Below are 21,058 nucleotides of genomic sequence, written 5' to 3'. Positions count from 1 at the left end.
AGCCAAGCAGGTGTGACATCTGATACAATATAAGTACGCACACCACCCTTCCTTGAAGCGTTTCTTTACCCAAAGGAGGGGTATCTAAATTAACTTGTAAACTAAGCACCAAGCCCTCTTTTAATTGGCAAGCTGAGTGTGTGAAAATGCTGACTGAATGCTATTCATAAGTGCTAGCATTTTAGAAGGACATACTTGTGGGTGGGGCATGTGAGGGAAGGTGAGGAGGGGGAACCTCCCATGAATATGGTTTCCCTACAGGTTTAGGATTGGCTGAAAAACTGTGCTTTGAAATTTATGTGGCCCTTTGATATCTGCCCACGGAATATAGTAATGAGAACTATGGAACCTGGAACAAACTCTGTGAATGCAACTGAATGAAACTCCTCCTCTGATATCAAGGGTGGACTCAGATGACACAGCATTGCATGACTGCTGCTTGCAACCTCATTGTGCAGAGGATTCCAGAGGAGTAGCCTGTTAGTCTGGAGCAAAAGCAACAAAGAATGGGAGTCTGCAGCCACAGGGGAGCCAATTATCTTTAATGAGACCCAGCAGCAAAGAATGTGTGAATCAGCCAAGAAACACCAGCTCGTTCAGAGATATATCTATGTATGTGCATATATGTATATATGGAAGGAGAGAGGTGCACACACATGCACACACATGCACACCAATCACATATAAAATACATTAAATTTAAGACAGGGAAGTATCCTGATCTAGATGAGCAAAGGTAAAACACAGAGCAACAACAGTTTTACAACTCCACCAGCAATAGCAAAATAAGAACAGATTGGAATACTAAGTTTTAAAGGTTAGTGTAGAAGCAACTAAAAGGGGTACAAAACACACCTCCTGAGAGGCGGAGGTCTATGGAGATGGGACCACCACCAATAAGGCCTGTCTCTTGTGTCTACTAATCTAATTGATCCTGATGACTAGCCGGCAACAAAGGTCTCTGTAGCTGATCTTAGGGCCTGGGCAGGTTCATTGTAATGCAAGCAAACCATCAAATACCCAGGTCACAAGCGATTTGTGGCTTTAAAGATATCCACCTGCACTTTAAATTGGCCTGAAAGTGCATCAGCAACCAACACAGCTGATGCAGAACTGTGACTTATACTCTGACTACTTGGTCCCCACAAACAGCCAGGAAGCTGTGCCTAGCCAAAACTTCTGAACCATCTTCAGAGACACTCCCATATTGTACATTACAGTAGCCTAATATATGTGAAACACTTTGAATTTTTGAAAAGTTCCTTCTGGAGGAAGGGCAAGATATAAACTGAATGAATAATAACATGTGTCTGACTACAGGGTGAACTGAGTCTACCAGAGCTGAAAATTATGAGGTTGGGGGCAGGGAGAGGTATTAAGTACTAATTCAGGGCAGGGAAAGAAAGAGTAGGCTAATTACCATTGTACATACTTTGAACCCTCAGGATGGAGCAGACTATGTGTCCAGTAAAATAGTTTGAAAGGCTAAGTGAAGTGCATTGTATTTCTATACACACAGAAAGCATAATTTTGTCAGTTGTTTGAGAATTAGCACGCTGCATTCTAGCACTGCAAAGAAGAACAGCACAATTTCTACGGAAACAGTCTCACTAAAACATTAGATACAGCAGGAACTTGGCAGTGTTCCAGTGATTAGGGTTGCCATATTTCAAAAAGTAAAAACAAAGACTTACCAAAAACGTGATTTTTTGATTGCCTTGCCTAAAATCCAGAACAAAAAATCCCCCCTGGACGTCATTTCTGGCATTGAAATCCTGGTAATGTCTGGGAAAATCCAGATGTATGGCAGCCCTACCAGTGATGGATAAGGGGGACAGGAAACTACAGTCAGAACTGCAACCAAGGAAGATTGGTGGAGGGATTAGACATATTGTAAGCTGATGGAATAGTATCATCTCAGTTGCATCTATTTATGGGATGTTGTTGGAATTTAGTATGTATTTTAATCAACCAAGGCCTAAACTAAGGTTTATCTTTTGCAGACTGTTTTGAAGGAGTTGTATTATGCTAAGTACTTTCCCATGGAAGCATTTGACATGATGAATTTTGTCAAGTGCGTGTCACGGATAGGAGGAGGATACAAATGATTATTCGGCTTGGTTATAAATGCCAATCTCAGTGCAGTCATCATTAAATCTACACCAGTTTCATGAGAAAGCAGGAAGAGGCATGTTCTAGTGATAGATCCAAGGGTAACCATCTTCTCAAGTGGCTTTTATGAGATAAAGCTATACAAAGGAAATACAAAAGTTTACAATGTGAAGGATTAACCTCGGTTTCTTCCTTTTTCTCCTTCTCTAAGCCAAATAATACATTCCATTGATGTCAATGTATGTGCATTCCTGCCCATGTGGGATTCTGTTCATGTGCATCTAGTGCCATTCTGCTCATTACTACTTTAAACACTTGTTTTGTAAGCTACATGACTTTGGAATAGATTATAAAAGGGGGCTAATTCACATAACCTTATTTTTGCCTTTTAAAGTCACATGGAAGTGAATTTTTGAGATTTGCATTTATTGAGATGGTTTGGTTGTGCCAACCAAGCTCAGGTATATGCCCTTAAAAATACAGACTAAACTGCATACCAGGCCACTGCATAGCCATAGGTCAACTCTTGTTCTTTTGAACTTCTGAATGAACTTCCCCCAAATACTTAGTATCAGCTGGTTTGGACAATGTGTTCTGCATCTAATGACAGTCCATGACATTTGACTGTTCCATAATTACAGCTTTAAATGAGAAGATATTTCATGGCAAATGTTGCTGGCATCTGTCTGTCTTGAGAGGCAATGGAGTGTACCTCCAGGGATGAAGTCAAACCCTGTAGTGACCTCTCCGGGGCACAAGCTTGGACAGTGTATATTGTGCCACTAGTTTCTGTAAGGACACATATATAGCTGACATTTGCACTTACTGGGTGTAGGATCTATGAAGTATTACATGTGTCAAAAGATGCATAAGACTTAAATCTGCTTCCAATGAAAATGTGTATGTGGAGGGAATCTATTGCTTCAGTGAAAATGCCCATTAGTTTCACTACCTTAACATCTGTCAATTCTTTCTAAAGGACTCATAATCCTTTGCCATTTCTACATAAGATCCAAGTTAATTTCTTAAAGGGAGCTTTGTCTAGACTCTTTGCCTCCATTAAAAAAAAAAAGTAACTGCTGGCACTCGGTAGCTTGCAAGACTAGATAGTCAAGATGAAAACCTGTGCAGTAAACATAACACAGCAATTAGGAGGAGTTAAGTTGCATTGCTCAAGGGAGGAGCTTCAGTGGAACGGTGTGTGGTATGAATATCCTTGGTAGTGCTTCTGAAAAATGCAAAAGTAAAATCTATAGATAGACAGATTGCCAGATATGTAAACTAGTAACTTTGGTCACTTCAAACACCTGTGAGTCTACTCTCATGCAGTTTACAAACATAAAAAACAGTAGACTGTCTTCTGCATTATAGAACTACCATGTTGTCTATCTTCTCTCTTTGGGAAATAAAGGTTTACTTTGAGATAGGTATTTTTTTATATATCAGATTGTATTGTTTGCCACATTAAAATGTCTGAGAAGCTTGTTCCATTGGGAGTTTTTCTTGGAAAAGGCAGGGACCAGGTGAGTGCTTGAAGATAGTCCTGTTTTCTGCAGGGTGGATGGGGTGCTTGATGTTCCCTCATGAAGAGGTTGGCGAGTCTTAGCTAGTTCAGGCAACTTGGCAGATAAACAATGCTGGCAACACATAGCAGAGAGGTTGGCTTAGGGGTTTGCATTGTTAAAGCCTGTGTTTCGTTTTCAGTGAAACATGGTCAATAAAGCATTTAACTGTGTATTTCAACTCACAGCTATCTTAAAGTGTGAACTATGTAATTTACAAGTGCTTAGCACACATGTCTTCCTTAAGAAGCACATGTGCTTTAATATCTGGCTAATTAGGGTGGATCCTCATGCTAGGTTTGAAGAACAAGAGTGCTCAGATCAGGATCACAGCATGAGGGTAGGAGAGCTTTAACCCTTTGCCACTGGTTGACTGCCCCCCCCCACTGTCTGCTGTTAGCTTTGGGGGAAAGCTCCTTGCAACTGTAATATACTTTTAGAAAGCCACTCATGCAATCTGCTAATTGTGCAAATGGCATCAAATCTGGTTTGACCTTTGGTGACCCTTGCCCAAAGGATGTTTTTCTGCAAGATGCTTGCTTAGTTTTCTCCACACATTTTACATTTAGCACAAAAGACATGAATGAGGGTATAGCTCTCTTCAGGCTTTTTGACTTATTTATTTATTTACTTATATTACATTTAGATGTTTCGGCAGACAGTCCGAAGCCACACCTTAGTTTCCGAACATTTTGGAAGTCGAACAAACTTCTGGAACGCATTCTATTCGAAAACCAAGGTACAACTGTATGCAATTTTGCTTAATATGCACATTTCTGCAAAGCGGTTTTACCTAATATAATGCATTTTTGTATGCTACTATATGCACACTTTACCCAGGTATATGCATTTTTGTACACATTACTTGGGAAGCGGTTTAGTCATGCTGGCCACATGACCCGGAAGCTGTCTGTGGACAAATGCTGGCTCCCTTGGCCTATAGAGCGAGATGACAGCGCAACCCCAGAGTCGTCCATGACTGGACCTAACGGTCAGGGGTACCTTTACCTTTACCTTACACATTACTTGGTTGGAGAACTGCATTGCAAAATTCGGAGAAGTGCAAGTTTTGAAGAACCATCTCTTATTGTTTTGCAAGGTAAGCATGCTCACCTTTAAATGCAACCTGAATCCAATTTCTTCTTCATCCCTACCTACAATGTCCATCAGTTCCCAGACAGCTCTGTTTTGTAGTCCAAAACATCTGGAGAGCTCCAGGTTGCTGAAGGCTGCTATAAAGCAATGCCTGATCACTGTATTGTCATAGTGTCAAATTTTCAGTGGAATCTAATTTTCAGAATCTTCAGTTCTGCAGCCAAGTGTAACATCAACAAGGAATAGAATGCTATTTATGGAAATCAGTTATTTTTCCTGTTCAACAAAAATCGAACAGCAGCAGTTACTGAACAACCTTCTGTGTTTTTACTGGATAAACATTTAACTTTCCTTCAGCTGCCCATGCCAACACCCACATTGTGTGATGAGATAAATATTTTCACCTAGACTTTCCAAGCACAACACACACTAAAAATACCCCTACATATTTGTATCAGCCACAGATATTGACATAGCTAGAGCATTAAGGAGCTGCCAAGACCAATTTCCTGTGTTTTCAAATAAGGAAACAATTGGAGATATTCTGATTAGAAGTCAGACAACCAGATCTGGAAACAGCCATTTATCTACCGTGATAGAAATGGAAGCTTGTACTCCGGCAGATAACATGATATTCTGCATGTTAGCAAATAGGGCTGAACCATAAAACACTTCCCTACTAACTACTGAGAAGGAATGTTAAAATATTCTTTATTGGTACACGGCAATATCTCTTACTCTTTTCATTTCCTTTTAACATTGACATACTAACCCCTTATTATGAAGGCAATTGTGACATTAGATACACTTGGAAATGCAGATGGTTGTGTGTTACTATGTGTTACTAAGTGTGTTGCTATGACATGTAGTGCCCCTCTTCCAGCTTCTGTTGGCAAAGAGGGATGTCATGACAGCTTCAAACCCCAGCTTTGCCGACTTGGGTAGAAATCTTCTGCTGGTGGTAGCCCTGCTGGCAGTAACTGGCAGGAAGGCTTGGAACAGGGTGTTTCAGGATGGGGTGGTGTGGTGGTGACTTTAGATAACTGGATCCTGTAGATCCTCTGAGGGGGCCTATTCTTGGGCACTTGGACTATGCCAGCCTGGAGGTGGTGTGGCAATAAGAAAACAAAACACTGCCCCCACCTTCTATATTATGAGAACCAGCAGGACTTGGGGTCTAGCACTCCACTACTTCCCATCCCATTAGGATTGCTCTGCCTGAGATCTGAACCTTCTCATGCTTAGAGGAGTCTCATTTATTTCACTGGGATTACTCTAAGCTTCCATCCAATATGTTACTCTTTTTTTCTTTTTAAACCACTAAGTTGTGGTCAAGGCACAATTCATTCTTGTTCTCACAGTCTGAAACAATCGATTTAACACAGGTGGGGTTTTGTCCTCACTTTTGAAGGTATTGTTTTGTTCACTTGCTTATAAATGCACAGATGAAAAGAGTTTAGCTCTTTGTACTGTGGTTTCTTCATAAAGTAACTATGACGATCAGTTGCTTAGCTCAGGTACCCAGGTTCCTCCTCTGCTTTCCCTTCTTCCACCTGAATTTTACAGCATATTACTAATTTTAATGAAGGATTACGTGAACTATGCAAACCCTGATAAGTTGGTAAATGTATCATTGGCTATGGCCATTCGTTTTTGGTTTTTGATGACATAAACCTTTGATAAATTAATTACAAACTATCTGGTAATAAATATAATATTTGTTAGTAGAAATGTCATTTGGGTTTTTAATTATATAAATCTGATTCATATGGAACTAGGAACTCTTGGCAGCCTATAATAGTTGGACCACACCTATAGAAGGAATGGTAGTTGCCACTGTACTGGTTTTATTTTGGGGTGTGTGTGATGGTAATATGGACCTCCATGTTTTCTGCTTAATGCCCATCATTTATTCATTATTTACCAATTATCTAGAGACATCAAATAGTTTGCTGGTTTAGAGGTAACTATATGCATTTGCTCTTTATGCTTTTGAAATTCCTCAGAAACCACATCACTGGTGAGGTCCAAGCTTTCAAATTGGCATGACCTGACTTGCTGTGTGGAACTCATCATAAAGAGTATCGTTTAACACATTATTCACAAGGATGATATAAAAATTAATACAGTGGTGTGTGATCAAATACAGAGTGCCCAACAATTAAAATTGAGCACTATACAATTGGTTATTATAGGACAATTTTATTAGCTGGTAGGAGGAGTGTTTTGTGTGCTTGTGAAGCTTTTTTTGGGCATGATTAAGGAAGGGGATTGAACTATTTTGCCACACAGCCTTCAGGTACTAAATGAATCACTGTGATAGAAGCTGGGAATGCTTCCTACTGAGGTTACATCATTCACGTGATTACTATGACAAGAGATATTTTCCACCCCTTGCATCACTCCATGTACCTCCACTACTGTCCCACTGCCACTGATGTAAAGGAAAGAGAGCATATGGTGGGCATAGCATGGCTGTTTTTTGTGTATGGATGAGAAATAGAGATATACAGATTCTTATTTCTGAGAAGTTAAGAAAACCCTTGGTTATACTTTGGATTGTGCCCAACTAAGTTACATTCAGAGCAGACCTATTGAAATAAAGAGTCCTAAATTATTCATGTCCATTTATTTCAATGGGTGATTAGGATTAAGACTGGATACAACCCTTTGCACCTTGTTGTTTTGTTCTTTCTTTCTAGCAATATGCATCATACAGCAGAGGCATCACATCTAAAAAACCCACACAAACCATTCCAACTTCACACATTCAAACAAGCAGTGTTTGCAGGAATGGGGGAGAAATTTCATTAAGTTTGCATTTAAAGGTGACCTTATCTAACTTGCATTTTCTGAAACGAGATGTGAATGGAAACACAGCAATCCTTTGAAATTTGCTATTCTTCGTTTTTATAGTGCAGTTCTCCAGCCAAGCAATGTGTACAAAAATGCATATAATAGTGCAAAGTGTGTATGTAAATGTGAAAATATTAAAAAATGCACTCTATTAGGAAAAAAAGGTTTTGCAAAAATATGTATACTAGGCAAAATTGCACATAAATTTGTATATTAGGAAAAGTTTGCACTGATGATTATTTTTTCATGAGAACCCTTAAAAAACCAAAACTGCAAGCTCATGTGGAAATGTGGAAAACTGAATGTAAGTTTGAAGAAATGAGAAACTTAGAGAAACCAAAACTGACATATTCATCCATCGCTAGTGACTTGCCTATCTTATTTTCATACTTCTTGCACAGCATGTGCCATGGTGAATCAAACATCTCTCCTGTGTTGAAATGTGTTCAGGGTGCATGTAGAACCTACTCATCTCATGAGGCATGAATTGACATTCCACACATTACACATTATTCAGGAATTGCAAGCAAACCATAAGTACTTTTCTGTTGCTTAAGTGACTCCAAAAGTGAATGCTACATAGCAATAAGGTACATGGAGGTGTGGAGGAACTCAAGTCTGCTGAGAAGCTATATCCTTTGACCAGGAAGAACTAACCACAGATGACTGGGAAATGGATGCTACTCAGAAAGGGGAGAAAGTGTTTCAGAATTTGGAACAACTATATTCTGTATCCTTAACTTCATTTCTCTGAACCCTGTAATTAAAAGCAAGTTCCACAGCTGAGATCTGGAAGTTCTTGCTGAGATTAACTTCTCATACATAAATCCTTAGGATGGGGATTGGGAGCCTGTGACCCTCCAGATGTTGCTGGACTACAATACCCATCATGCCTTACCATTGCTGGAGCTGATGGAAGTTTTGAGTGAACAGCTGCCTTAGAACTTTCAGTGTACATCTCCAGAGTTCCTATTCACTAGACACACTGTGCTATCCTTTGTGTCCACTCAGAAGCAAGCCCCATTGAGTTAAGTGAGGGTTGTTCCCAGATAATAAAGTATAAGTGTGGTGTAGTGGTTAAGAGCGGTAGTCTCGTAATCTGGGGAACCGGGTTCGCGTCTCCGCTCCTCCACATGCAGCTGCTGGGTGACCTTGGGCCAGTCACACTTCTTTGATGTCTCTTAGCCCCACTCACCTCACAGAGTGTTTGTTGTGGGGGAGGAAGGGAAAGGAGAATGTTAGCCGCTTTGAGACTCCTTAAAGGGAGTGAAAGGCGGGATATCAAATCCAAAACTCTTCTTCTTCTCTTCTATAAGATTGGAGCAGGACCACAGAGAACTGATAATTCGCTTTTCATTGCCAGTGAGAACCACAACTGCCAAGCATTGGGAAGATTTACAAATTAATGTCCTTGAATATTGATATAAAAAGTTGTGGCACATTGCCCTGGTAGAGAAACTCACACAAAAGGTGATAATTGCCAGGGTACAAAGCACACAGTGAACACAGGATAAGTTCACTGCTGTATGGCTTTGATTTATTGAACATACAGGAGTTGGTTGTCCCTCCCCTCTGTAGCATATGCTTGTTTGTGGTTATGGTAATAACTGTTGGTTTGGGAGGAAGTAAAGGGTAATCTGGAAGCTGTAAGTAAGATGCTTATTAATTTGAAATTGTCAACAAGCTATATTTTATTTATTTGCTTGCTCATTTTCCAGTTGATGAGGTAATAGCTTGGTTCATTTGTAACACTCCTTCACCCTACTTTATGTTTTGTGATTTGTTTTGTACTGATTGAAACAGTTTATTGACACACACACACACACACACACACACACACACACACACTTTTTTCTATCTTAAAGATTGAAGCAGCAGCCCCTTTTCTGATTATGTATCCCTGATAAATCCCCCCCTTTAGAGATGCCTTGTTAAAATGTTGTCTGTTTGAGTTGCCGGCATTGTTGTCCTTTGGGGTTTACCTAAGGTGGCCTTATGCTGGTTGTAATCCAGTGACGCCTGAAGACCTAAGGCAAAGAAATGGTGAGCTGGGTTTTTTAGATGTATCAGAGTGCAAGGATTAACATATACAGGACATTATATTGTATTTTTAGACCACCCTTCATCCCAAGGGATTCCAAGGTGGTATGCAACAGCACAGCATCATATAACACATGTATTTAAACTATAAACACTACCATCTCAGAAGTTCAAAAACAAACAAATAAACAAAACAATCCTGCTGTGATCCAAACAGAATTTAGCTCACCCTTCCCGGAAGGGAAAAGTATGCCTTTGCTTGGCCATAAAAGGATGATGAAGGGGACAAATGGGAAGGAGTTCTACAACCAGAGTGCCATGATAGAGAAGGCTGCCATTTCACGTTGCTTTTTGGGGAAGTTGCAATGCATCTATCTGCCTTTCATGTAAAATGTCTCGGATTTAATCCGTGCCATCTCGAAGTAAAGTCTGGGAATATCCCCTGCCTGAAATCCTGGAATGCCATTGCCAGTCAGTGCAGACTATAGGCTTCAAGCAGTGGCCACGAGGCCCTACCATGTGGGTTGCAAGGCAACACTATTTGGGTCACAGCAAAGCTTCCACAGCCACATTGGATTCCAGCTGACCAGACCAAAGGAGCATTGCATATGGGACTGGACTAAGATGCACTCATTTTATCAATGTCCACAAGTGCTGCAATGTGACAGGAGAAAAGCTTGAGCCATTTTAAAATAAGATACATATTTCTGGCAAACTACATGCTCGCTCCTTTCCGTTGCCACATTGCAGCACTGTTTTTCATTTAATAGTATTGCTAAGGTATATTGCATTGTGATTTGCCATTTTAGTATTAATAATATGTATTATTAGCACTATTATGTATGAAGAAAATGTGAAGGTGGGTCTGATGTTGCAGCTTGGGAGTGAGAAGTGGGTCTTGGGTGTAGACTGAAGGCCACTCTTCTAACACAATACTGACCTACATAGACCAATGGCCTGATTGAGCATAACACAGCTTCTTATTCAGGGCTGTAGTTGCTATAGAAAGTGTTGAATTGTGGGGCACATGTTCTTCTGGTATTTCTTTAACTCAAAGGACACTCACCCTCTGTAAATCATGGAAGGACAGGATGCTGCACACACAAAAAGAATACAGTATGAAAACAGGCAGAGTAGAGCCTTCAGGCATGTTACAAGGAGAGTTGGCTGTTCAGCAGCAATTTTTCATATAATGGTGCTCCAGGTGTGTCACTATTTCCCTATTTGAAGTGTTGGAGGGTTATGATTCAATGATCTAAAATGGCTACCAATGATAAAGTTCTAAAGCCCTAAATCAAATTTTACAGGTTCCACAATCAAATTCACGCAGCATATGAAGTTCTAACAACCTAAATGCAATCTTCATGCAGAATTGAGCCAGCTGCCCTTTGATTCCAATGAACACAGGGTGTGTTGGATACCATGCAAGTCTTTCTTTTCCTTTGCAGCCACGCCAAAATATTACTACCTTCTTTTCTTAGACATCATTTTCTGAGTCATGAGGTTGGCCTTCTCAAGCTTTGACACTACCAACCTGAAAGTCATGGTCCTTCAAAGCAAGGCAGTCTAAAAAGCACCCCTTCTTGCTTATACTGCTCCTTTAGAAATGTTTCTACTGGATGGAATGAGGCACACCCATCTCCTTAAGGGCTGAGTTATCCAAACACACCCAGTAGATGAAACAAATCCAGATTAGGAAAAGAAGCAGCAACTCTCTGGGCAGGCCTAACCTGCTCTTCTGCTCTTTGCTTAACCTAAAGCCTATTTTATTTTTTTTAAATTATTATTATTAACTGTCATGTTTCTGTATTGTCATGTCCCCATCCTCTTATTCTAAAAATACATAAATCTCAATGTTCATGTAATGTTAAGTTTGGAAGGTTAGCTGACAGTTATTGGTTGCTGTTGTTATTGTTTTGCTTTAGTTTTCCTTGTTCCTTTTAGGTACATTTGAAACTTTCCTGTTTCAAAATCCATGGAGACAGGCCAGGGTGAGACTGGTGTTTAAGAAAAAGGGCGGTTCTATAATCCCTCTGGGTTAATGTTAATTTACATGGAGTTCATGTAAATGAGCTCCCTTTCTAAAAGGTACTGTATTATATTGTAGCAGAATGGTTCTGGATCACAGAAGACATGAACCCAGATCATGAAACTGCAGTAATGCTGTGCCTGTTTCATCATCCTTGAACTATACCTTAAAAGAATTGTAAAACACAATATTAAGGCAATGCACTGCTGCAAAATGCAAGTTAATGCATTGCTGTTGCTACTGCTGTTATCAGAGGGGGAAATTCTAAAGGTATTGTATTAATTTAAAAAGTATTGTATTACTCCTATTACAGAAGTAGCTTTTTTACATGAATGACCTAATGATGAAGCATGACCTAAAGATGGGTACCAGTTTTATAGGTAACTTTCTTTCTTCCCTGAATAGGCTCATGTGCTCTTTTTTCATCTTAAGCACAGAGTAAACCCATGCATATTCACTTAGAAAAACGTCCCTCAGGTAAATGTGTATAGGATTGCAGGCTCAATCACACAGAAAAGTGAATATAAATATTATATTTAGCAAATGCCCTTAATAGTGATGCTCAGTGCTTTAATTTCACCCAGCATTTGCTCCAAAGGCTCTTGAGCAGAGGTGATTAACCTGTGGCCTTCCAGATGTTGTTGGACTCCAATGTCATCTGCTCCAGCCAGAAATGCCAAGTGGTTAAGGATGATGGGAGTTGAAGTCCAGCAAAACATGGAGGGCAAAGGTTAGCCACACATGCTCTATAGACTGCATCGTCTAACCCATAGAGAAAGCAATAAAAAAGTTCCAGTGTTGAATTTAGTGTTGAACTCGGTCAGACATTTAGTCCTACTAGAGTTAGTGGTACTAAATTTGCTTTCTTCCTAATATATCAGTGTTGGTGGATTATTGATTGAGTTGTCTGCATCCCACCACTTTACAGACCAGGGTTGGGGGAACTTGTAGCCCTGTAGATGCTATGCAAGGGTCTTCTTTTATTGTTGCTGATCCCACCCCCCCTTCCCATAAGCTGCACCCCCTGTACTGCATTGCATGCCATTCTGTCTTTTCAGACAGAGCTGCACCAGAGATGTGGAAAAGACCCTTTGCATAAGTAGAATTGTGCCTGCAGTCGTTAGGCTCCAAGCCCCTTACTCTGAAAGACTGTTTATCATGGGTAAAATTATGCATGTCTTCTTGCATTTATTTTGTAGACACAAAACAGAAGGTCACAGAAAACAGATTTCTAGCGACACCCAGTCTCAGTTATCTAAGGCTCTCCTGGAAGAAGGCTCCAAATCAATCATTTCCTGATGTGAAGTCTTCTGGAACATGGCGCCGCAAAATGTTAGTTTGCTCAGAATCCTAAAATCAATATTGTGGTTTCATATTCAGTCCAAAACACACACACACACACACACTTCAATGGTACTTGCTTAGAAATGGATATGCTTATGAGTGGAATGTCAATGTACTGTGTATGGACTATGAAGATTTATTGGACAAAAAGAAGTGAGATATGATAATAAGAGCCATCAACTATTATTTTAATGATGATAAAGACTGTCCACAAGAGATGTATTATTTATATGTATAACACCAATCCCCAGTATTCCACCATTCTCTAGAAGTATCACAATTCTAGTATCCTATGATGAAGAGTCATAGCCCATAATATAGCTATGCAGAACCAAGAATAGGGCTATGCAGACAGGAACATATGATAATATCTGGGATCCCCAGGAAGCAAGGAGCAAATTTGGCCTCTTTTACTAGTGTACCCCATACATTCCTCCTGTTGCAAGAAGGAAGTGCTATTCTCTCCAGTCTTAAGCACTGGGAATGGGAAATTAAGCACTGTGCCCAGGAGCACTGAAGTAGAGGTTGAAAAACACATCTGACAGTAGGTGATGAGTTCTCACTAGAGAGAATCTGGGGCAGGGAACTTCAGGCAAATACCTCCCATATTTCTTGTCATAATGGCAGGAATGTTGCTGTTGTTGCTAGTCTCATATAAATGATAGGAAGCAAGAATCATCAAACAATTACGAATTCATGGCACAAACTATGTATCATAATGATTTCAGAAAGCATCTAAATGAATAAATATGAAATCTGTGCTGAAACCAACATGCACAGGCAAGTTTGAGCTTAGGTAGGATATGGATCAATTGCAAAGAACATGTCAAAGAAGCTAGTAAAATAATATACACAGAACCACACCTTTTTTCGAGTCTTCAGATACAGATGACATACATGACACTTAGTTCTATGTAAGTCATAAGCACAGTATTTCCAGTGAATAAATTAATATTGGGAGAGAAGCTCAACCTCCTTCTCCTCTTCTTCAAACAATAAATCAAATGAACCAGCTTATCTAGCTGGTTGTAATACAAATAAAGAATGTCTGTTCAAGATGCCTTGGATGAGCAAGATTCACCTCCAGGCTGGATTACTGCAGTGTGCTGTATGTAGGGCTGCTTTGAAGACTGTACAGGAAATTAGAATCATAGTTGAAAGAGACCCAAGGGTTATCTAGTCGAACCCCCTGCAATGCAGGTATCCCAACTAAAGCATCCATGACAGGTGGTCATCCAAGTTCTGCTTTAAAACTTCCAGTAAAGGAAAGTCCACAACCTCCCGAGGGAGTTCATTCCACTGTGTGACACCTTTTACTGTCAAAAAGTTATTTCTGATGCTTAGTCAGAATCTTCTTTCTTGTTGAAGCCATTGATTCAGGTCCTACCCTCTGGAGCAGGAGAAAACAAGCTTGCTCTATCTTCCACCTGACAGCCGTTAAGATATTTGAAGATGGCCATCATCTCTCTTCTCAGTCTCCCTTTTTCCAGGCTAAACATACCCAACTCTCTCAAGGGTTCTTCTTAAGGCTTGGTTTCCTTGATCATCTTGATTGCCCGTCTCTGCACTCGTTCCAGCTTTTCAATATCCTTCCTCAATTGTTGTGCCTAGAACTGGAAGCAGTGCTCCAGGTGTGGTCTGAGGCAGAATAGAGAGTTATTTTACTTTCCTTGATCTGGACACTATACTTCTGTTGATGCAGCCTAGGATAGCATTAGCATTTTCTGCTGCTATATCACAGTGTTGACTCATGTTATACTTGTGGTCTATTAAGACCCTCAGATCCTTTTCACATGTACTACTGGCAAACCAGGTGTCTCTCATCTTATATTTGTGCAGATGGTTATTCCTACCTAAGTGTAGAACCTTACATTTGTCCCTATTAAATTTCATTTAGTTAGTTTTAGCCCATTTCTCCAATCTGTTAAGGTCATATTGAATCCCAATTCTGTCTTCTGTGGCATTCACTACCCTTCCCTGTTTGGTGTCATCTGCAAATTTGATGAGCACCTCCTCAATACCTTCATTCAAGCCATTTATAAAGATGTTGAACCACCATGAGCCCTGGACAGAACCCTGCAGCACCTCACTTGTCCCTTTTTTCCAGGATGTTGAGGAACCATTAGTGAGCACTCTTGGGATTTAGTCAGTTAAACAGCTACAAATCCACATAACAGTTATCTCATCCAATCCAGATTTTACCAGCTCCTCTGCAATTTTATTATGAGGGACTTTGTTAAAAGTCTTACTGAAATCAAGATACACTACATCCACAGCATTCCCCTGATCCACCAGGCTTGTAACGCTACCAGAAAAAGAAATGAGCTTTATCTGGTATGACTTGTTTTTGAGAAACCCATGTTGGATCTTAGTAATCACAGCATCCTTTTCTAAGTGCTCACAGACTGACTGTGGAATTATGTGTTCTAGGATCTTTCCTGGTATCAATGTTAAGCTTACCAGTTGGTAGTTACCTGGGGCTTCTTTCACTCCCCTTTTGAAGATGAGGACATTTGCCCATCTCCAGCCTGCTGGGACCTTTCTTGTCCTCCAATAATTTTCCAAGATTATAGACAGTTCTGCTTTTGATCTATGAAAACCATATACAGTACCGCTCAGGATGCTTGCACCGTCAGCAGAGCATGAGACTCTTAATCTCAGGGTTGTGGGTTCGAACTCCATGTTGCGCAAAAGATTCCTGCATTGCAGGGGGTTGGACCAGATCTCCTTATCTGTGAATGGCAAGTTAATCAAGTAATTTTCAGAGATATATGCCTTTCTTTTGCACATACTTCTTGCAAAATAAGCAAATGGGTGTGTTTTAAATGAAAAATATGTGGTGGTAACTAAGCTTCCTGGCCTATCAAGTGTATTCTACATATTTTTCCAAATGGCTTGGAAAATTTGCATGGAATCTGCCTTAGATGAATCACATCTCTTGCATTTATCAGTGCTAGTTGAGTAAAGCTTAGTTGGCTTGTGCACCATTTGCTTATAAGATTCATTAAGTTAGGGCATGTAATTACCAGCTGAAATTCAGATTCTGTTTGTAAATGCCTATATTTAAGTATAGCTTGATTTATAATATGCCTTAGCTGAAAATATTGGAACATCTGGATGATATACATTCATTCTATTCTTTACTGTCTCATACGATATCACATATTTTTCCATCACCAAAATTTGCAATTAAGTTAAAGGTCATTGTCTTACTGGACATATGATAAACCTTGTAATTTGCAAGTTTCTTTTACAGTGGTACCCCGGGTTACATACGCTTCAGGTTACAGACTCCGCTAACGCAGAAATAGTACCTAGGGTTAAGAACTTTGCTTCTGGATAAGAACAGAAATCACGCAGCAGCGGTGCGGCGGCAGCAGGAGGCCCCATTAGCTAAAGTGGTGCTTCAGGTTAAGAACAGTTTCAGGTTAAGAACGAATTAAGTACTTAACCCGAGGTACTACTGCAGTTATAATTCTTTCCTCAAAATGTAAAAATTTGCATAACTTATACTTTATATTGATGTTAAACTAACTTTTGTCCCTCTTTACTTCCTTGTATAATTTTGATCTTTTTTTAAAAAAAAAAAGTAGGCAAGATATGTAAGCCACAAAGAGAGTATTTTACTGGGCCATTTAACTTCTGGAGGAAAAAAAAAGCCTTCCATGTGTATTTTAATATACGGTAAGCAAATTATCTGTGCAAGTAATTAAGTAAGATTTTTCTGTGCAAATCCCATGGGAGTGAAGAAACAACTAGTGCCATCACCCCTAGTGGGACTTGTTCTATGTTCACTCAAGGCATGTGGGGCTAAGAAGCCTTGTATGTAAGCTGCTCACTCTATTCCAAAAGTTTTAAAGAAAAAATGGGGGAGGGATGAAAGATGCATATAAGCTTTTGGCCACCACAGAAGTACTTTTAAATGTTTTTTTTCCAGGCAGATTTTTAAGGATGTGACATCAAAAATCTGCCTTGAAACAGGTTGAGGCAGACTATATTCTATCCCCTCTGAGATCTGAGAAGGACCAGACTTTAATGGGTCTGGTGGTTTACAGGTGGTTTATTCTCTAGTATTCTAATGTTAATGCCCTTGTCTAAAACTATTTGAACCATGATTGTTTTGCCAAGTGTATGTACGTACAGTAATTTTTAATTTCAGAGCAGTCAGTCATATTTTTTTTATGAAGTGTTTGTTCCTTCTCCAGTTCTTAAAGCAATTATCTGAACCTAGATAATCCAAAACAGGTTATAAAGGAGATATGTGCATGCTTAATAACCACTTATTACAGTGCCATACCTTTAATCAATGTGAAATTAAACAGTTTTTGTTAATTTTGGTAAATTGGTTCTATCCCCTCACAGGGTTTTATGCAATGCAGATTTTAGGGGTTCTCCTAAAATTGCAATACTAAGGAATCTGGAGTCCATGTCCAGTGTACTAAAGTAGCATTCATGGCTCATAGAAGATGTTCACATTTAGAACCAACAACCCACCCCTATTTCTTCAGCATGAAAATCCTTTGCTTGTTTTTTTCTTCTTATTTTAGATATACTTTTATATAAGATATTGCCCCTTTTTGATTTGCTGGTTTGTTATCCTAACTGAAAGAGTCCAATTCTTGATTTTTTTTAAAAAACCAATATTGGTATGAATACCATTTTTACCATAGTTATTCTTCCTGGAAAGTAGTTTCCCCTAGTGTATTATAAAACCTTCACACTCTTTATAAAAGGATTCATGATTATTTGCATGGCAACCACAAATTCAAGATCATTCAGTTGAAAAGTGGGATATATGTGCATTTATATGAATGAATAAAATTTCATTCTCCTCTTACATTTATAACAAATGGAATTGTGAATATTTCGTGCTTTGATAATATAACTGCCAAATGCAAAGTCCCTTTACAATGGCCAGGTATGATATGAGTTGTTACCCAAAGTATCTGGAAAGATCACCAAGGTTGATTTAGTTAGTGCTCTGAAGCTCCTCTTTTCTGAAGCAAGGAACACCCACCATCATTTACAAATCAATAGGTTTATAAGGATGATATTTAAATTAATCAATGTTCTTTGAACAAAGGACAACTGAAAACCCTTGGTGATGAAAAGGAAGGCTAGAGTTTCTTCTATAAATAGAAAAGAATTGTTTTATATTAATTTAATTGGGATCCCGGCAATCAAAAAAGATACGGTAGATGAGACAAAGAGGCATGGCTGACTGGGGAGCATGGTCCTTGAATGGGGAGCCCAGAATCTTTACACTGGTCTTGGCTGAAAACTCATTGCTTCAGCCTCCAGCTTAAGATTCTATGAAACCAAGAATTATCTCTGTGAAACCAAAAACAATTTAGTCCTAGGCAATTGGGAAGGGAAGGGCAAGCCCAGGAGCCCAATCCATCCAACTTCTCCCTTTCCCCCAGCATTTCACCAGGGCAAGGAAAGTCTGAAATGAAATAGAGCACGTTCCACAAGTCTCTTTCAGGACAAGCCCCATGACATTTAGCAAGAGAGCTGAATTAACAACCCGGCCCTTCTTAGACAGCAAAAGCTTTAAGTGAAAGGGAAGAAAAGGAAGAAAGTTGCATTCACTTTTTGCACCATATACTCGCTGCTGCTGCCTTGCAGTGTTTCCTTTCACCCTGACTCCTCTGGGGACTATCACCAGACCCAGCAAGTCAGTAGCTGGAAAATCCCTGCAGCCCATTGAATTTCTATACTGGAAATGGTGTTACTAGCTGAAAGATGGTGTAAAGGCAGCATCTTATGTAGAGCTATCTGGCTACAGCTTCTCTTCAGTCTACTGGTGAGTAGAACAGAATGTTGAATTGGTTGTATATCAATAGTAAGTAGCCAGAACTCATCCTGAAATAAAGGGACCAAATAAAATCTATGTAGATATTTGTATTTAACTATTCTCTGCCAAAGACTACGGACATTATAGAGCTGTTCTCTGGAGTATGGTGAGAATAGTATGTGCTAAAATAAAGAACAACTGCTTTATTTTATGTAGCTGATGTAGTTTTAAATATGTTGCATGTCTTAGTACAGGAGACATCCCTTACACTGACTCTTGGCAATGCTGAATATGAAACAGTTGCTATTATTATTTAAACTTCTTGCAACAATTCCAGTATGCCTTTCTAATTGTCAAAATAACACTGAAAGTCTAAAGATCATTGTGGGGTCCTATTTATTGTTTTTAAAACGGTATGCTAATAAGCTGATTACATTTAAAGTAATTGATGCATGAAACTGTTTGGTACAGTTTACTGGAATCACTGTGTTCCAGCATCAGGGATATTAATTTTGATTTAAGGAACTTTAATATTCTGATATCAACAAACTTTTGAGAGGTCTGGAAAGTTACCATCACAGAAAATGTCTAAGCCTGAAATCCTGTGCCCATTTATCTGGGAGTAAGCCCTAATGAACTTAAATGAATTTACTTCTGAGTAGATATGAATAGAATTGTGCTCTAAGTGTTCTATATTAATTTCTTTGCATCAGGTATTGGCTCTCTTTAGAATTTTTTAGAAGGGGAAATACTCAGTGACAGATAATATCAGCAGGATTGTTTCTGCATCTGTACTGAAATATTATAATAAGGATTATGCTAAAATAAATGAGTTTTTATTTGATTCTTTGGGCAAAGTCCTAGTTAAATGTGTGTGTGTGGGGGGGGGACAATTTCTGGTTTTGTTAAATTCTCTTGTATTTATTTCTTGTGGGAATTTATGGTCAGTAAATTATTGCTGAGATCCTATCCTGGCTATGTATTGGAAGTGGTTTGTAATATTTAATAAAAATATGATTGCAGATAGAGATATTTATGGTCATTCTGAACAAGGGGTCTGTTATGTTACTGTATTTACATAAAATAAAAAAGGAGAAGAAAAAGCAGAGAGGGTGCCTCCAGTTCCCATCAGCCCCAGTAAACATAGCCAATTGTCAGAAATGATGGGAGTTGTAGCCAATAAAGGCCACAGATTTCCTACCCCTGAGGCAAAGGAAATGAGACTGGGGCCAGACCACAAATCAGGAGAAATTTGGTTCGGTATTAGAACTTTGTACTAAATAAAATAAAACAAAAAGTTGGAGATAAGGAATTTATGGAAAACCTGGCCATGCCAGGGTCACAACAGGAGTGCAATATGTAATGCACATCATCACATTTAGGAACTTCCAGGAAAAGACTCACATCCTTTCACTTCACTTTAGGATGGCATATGGTATAGGTCATATATGACTGTACAACTTCTGAATGAATGTGGGGTGGGGGTTGCTTGTTTTTAGTTTTGGCCGAGATCTGCAGGTTTGTGTCTGACTCTTACACCTTGTTTGGGCCTTTGGATTGGAACAACTATTGACCAGTTGCAAATACACCCTTTTGAGAGAAGGTGATAGAGGCTGTGGTGGAGTAGCTGCACATTTTTGGAGGACACAGATTATCTGGGCCACAGAACCGAGTTGCTCTTGGTCGTCTTGATAGATGACCTCTGCAGAGAGTGTGACTTGCTCCTGCTTCTTGATCTCTCAACAGCATTTGATACCATCAACCAAGGTATCCTCCTGGAACAACTCCAGGGAATGGGAATTGGAGGCACCATATTACAGTAGTACCTTGGTTCTCAAACTTAATCCATTCCAGAAGTCCGTTCCAAAACCAAAGCGTTTCAAAACCAAGGCACGCTTTCCCATAGAAAGTAATGCAAAATGGATTAATCTGTTCCAGACTTTTAAAAACAACCCCTAAAACAGCAATTTAACATGAATTTTACTATCTCATGAGACCATTAATCCATAAAATGAAAGCAATAAACAATGTACTGCAGTCACACAATCAATCAATCAGTAGCTGAACTGGGTTCCACACAGTCACAAAAACAAAACAAAAAAGCTGCAAAAACAAAAATGCAAAATAAATAGCAAAAGCAGACAGACCTCAGCGTAACACTCAAAATGGAAGTGTGGCACTCAAATCATAAGTGTAACACTCAAAACAGGGCACGTTTGGCTT

The 21,058-nt window shown here is 39.4% G+C and overlaps 1 long non-coding RNA gene across 1 annotated transcript in view; it reads right to left on the bottom strand.

Annotated features, from left to right (window-relative positions):
• The window catches only part of LOC310766659, a 73,671-nt gene that overhangs the window by 28,547 nt on the left and 24,066 nt on the right, over window positions 1-21,058 (bottom strand). The window lies entirely within an intron of this gene.

Source organism: Podarcis filfolensis, assembly GCF_964270895.1.
Source record: "Podarcis filfolensis genome assembly, chromosome: 7".
NCBI lineage: Eukaryota > Metazoa > Chordata > Lepidosauria > Squamata > Lacertidae > Podarcis > Podarcis filfolensis.
Note: the sequence above shows the minus strand (reverse complement) of the source record. Positions and strands in the feature narration are given on the sequence as shown.